The sequence below is a fragment of the Arachis hypogaea genome, chromosome 4 (genome assembly GCF_003086295.3).
Source record: "Arachis hypogaea cultivar Tifrunner chromosome 4, arahy.Tifrunner.gnm2.J5K5, whole genome shotgun sequence".
Lineage (NCBI taxonomy): Eukaryota > Viridiplantae > Streptophyta > Magnoliopsida > Fabales > Fabaceae > Arachis > Arachis hypogaea.
In genome coordinates, this window is record NC_092039.1 from 66,541,936 (window position 1) to 66,545,265 (window position 3,330).

The following is a 3,330-nucleotide window of genomic DNA, read 5'->3' on the forward strand; positions in this document are numbered from 1 at the left end:
CTATCTTTGGGATGAACCATATCTCTTTAAGAGATGTGCAGACGGAGTAATCCATAGATGTGTGCCTAAAGAAGAAGCACAGAAGATCCTTTGGCATTGCCATGGATCACAGTATAGAGGACATTTTGGATGTGAACGAACAGCCACAAGAGTCCTCCAAAGTGGCTTCTACTGGCCTACTCTCTATAAAGATTCCCGAGCGTTTGTGCTTAATTGTGATAGTTGCCAAAGATCAGGCAACCTACCTCACAGTTATGCCATGCCTCAACAAGGAATCTTGGAGATTGAGTTGTTTGATGTATGGGGCATTGACTTCATGGGACCTTTCCCACCATCATACTCAAACACTTATATTCTGGTGGCAGTGGATTATGTATCCAAATGGGTGGAGGCTATTGCAACACCCACTAATGACACTAAAACAGTGTTAAAATTCCTCCAGAAACATATCTTCAGCAGATTTGGTATCCCTAGAGTGTTAATCAGTGATGGGGGCACTCATTTCTGTAATAAACAGCTTTACTCTGGTCTGGTACGTTATGGAGTCAACCACAGGGTAGCTACTCCATATCACCCACAAACTAATGGGCAAGCTGAAGTCTCAAATAGAGAACTTAAAAGAATCCTGGAACGGACTGTAATTAACCGAAGAAGGGATTGGGCAAGAAGCTTGGATGATGCTCTGTGGGCATACAGAACAGCATTCAAGACCCCCATAGGGACCTCTCCATACCAGCTTGTGTATGGAAAGGCGTGTCACTTGCCAGTGGAACTGGAACACAAGGCCTACTGGGCAACCAGATTCCTGAACCTTGATGCCAAGTTAGCTGGAGAAAGACGATTGCTCCAGTTAAATGAGCTAGAGGAATTTAGACTCAATGCTTTCGAGAATGCAAAAATTTACAAGGAGAAAGCAAAAAGATGGCATGATAAGAAATTGTCATCCAGAGTATTTGAGCCAGGACAGAAAGTTCTGCTATTTAATTCAAGGCTCAAATTATTCCCCGGGAAATTAAAATCCCGGTGGAGAGGTCTATATGTAATCACAAGCGTATCACCATATGGATACATAGAACTTCAGGATAATGACTCTAACAAAAAGTTCATTGTTAATGGACAAAGAGTTAAACACTATCTTGAAGGTAATTTCGAGCAAGAATGCTCAAGACTGAGACTTAATTGAAGATCAGTGATAGTCCAGCTAATGACATTAAAGAAGCGCTTGCTGGGAGGCAACCCATGCCAATCACAAAATTTAATTTTATTCGTTTTTCTAATAATTTGAAGTTTTACAGGTAGATGCTACAATATCTTCAAAAGGTGAAATAGCAATTGATTGAAGTCACAAAGTTACAAGGAAAATTGGAAGCTCACTGGCGTGAAAAAGCCAGTAAGAAATACTTTGGGCATTGAACGCCCAAAAGAAGCACCCACTGGGCGTTTAACGCCAGTAAGGGTAGCCATCTGGGCGTTAAACGCCAGAAAGAAGCACCTTCTGGGCGTTTAACGCCAGTCTGCTAGCATCCTGGGCATTCAGAAAAACGCCCAGTGACAAAGGACTTCCTGGCGTTCAACGCCAGAAAGAAGCACCAGCTGGGCGTTGAACGCCCAGAAGAAGCAACATTTGGGCGTTAAACGCCCAAAACATGCACCATGTTGGCGTTTAACGCCAGGTTGGTGGGAGGAGGTACAAATTCGTTTTTAATCCAAATTTTTTTAATTTTTATGTTTCAATTCATGATTTCTTGCATAAACATGTTTCAAAATATCATCTTCAATTCTAAAAGCTTTTATCCTAATTTCTAAAAACCCTGATTTCTAAAAATCCACGTTTCAAAAATATTAAATATATCTTAATCCATAAAGCCAAATGGTTTTCCAATCCAATCCAACTCTTTTAAGTTTATTTTCAAAACTCAATTATCTTTTTAAAAAATCTTTTTCAAAATTAAAAATTTCAATTTATCTTTTAAATTATGATTTATATCTTTCCTTTTTTAAAACTATATCTTTTTCTTATCATATCTATCTTTTATAAATCATATCTTCTATCTTATCTCCTTCTTATTTTCGAAAATTTCCCACCCCCCTCCCTATATATTGTATTCGGCACCCTCCTCATCATCACCATCCAACTCTTGCTCTCCTTCTATCCCTCTTCTTTCTTCTCTTTTGCTTGAGGACAAGCAAAGCTCTAAGTTTGGTGTGTTTTATCCGTGATCACAAAAACATACCCACTAAAGATCATGGCTCCTAAAGGAAAACAACCCAACCCAAGAGGCAAGAAAGAAAGCACTCCAAAGCCACTTTGGAATCAAGGGAAGTTCTTAACTAAAGAACATTCAGACCATTACTACAAGATAATGAGTCACAGATCAGTGATCCCGGAAGTCAGATTTGATCTGAAAGAAGATGAATATCCGGAGATCCAAGAGCAAATTCGAAACAGGAATTGGGAAATTCTGGCCAATCCTGAAACGAAAGTGGGAAAGAACATGGTTCAGGAATTTTATGCTAATCTATGGCAGACAGAAAGGCAAAGAATAATTGGAGCTGCTCTCTTTGACCATCGGACTGTAGTCAGGGGGAAGATCATTCATACCAATTCTGACAAGATCAGGGAGATATTTAAGCTTCCCCAACTAAAAGATGACCCAGACTCCTTTAATAGGAGAATGATGAGGGTCAATAAAGGGCTGGACAAGGTTTTGGAGGACATATGCATCCCTGGAGCCAAGTGGACCACCAGCACGACTGGCATCCCAGTTCAACTCAAAAGAGAAGATCTAAAACCAGTAGCCAGAGGTTGGCTAGATTTCATAGGGCGTTCCATATTGCCCACCAGCAACCGTTCTGAAGTCACTATTAAAAGAGCAGTAATGATTCACTGCATCATGTTGGGAAAAGAAGTGGAAGTCCATCAGCTGATCTCATGTGAGCTATACAAAATAGCAAACAGGAATTCTAAGGACGCCAGATTGGCTTATCCAAGCTTAATTTCTATGCTTTGCAAAGATGCTGGAGTAAAGATGGGAATAACTGAATATATCCTAATTGAAAAGCCCATTACTGGAATATCAATGGTCAGACAACAGCAACAAGATGATTCAACCAAGAGGAGAGCACAAGAAGCCCTCCCAGAACTGCCCCAATTCGAATATTGGGAACATCTTGAGGCTTCTATTTCCAAATTACAAGAAGCTATGGATCAAATAAAGGAAGAACAGAGTAATCAAAGTAGCATGCTTTGCAAACTGCTCAAGGAACAGGAAGAGCAAGGGCGTGATCTAAGGGAGCTGAAGCGCCAAAAATTAATCCTTGAACAACACC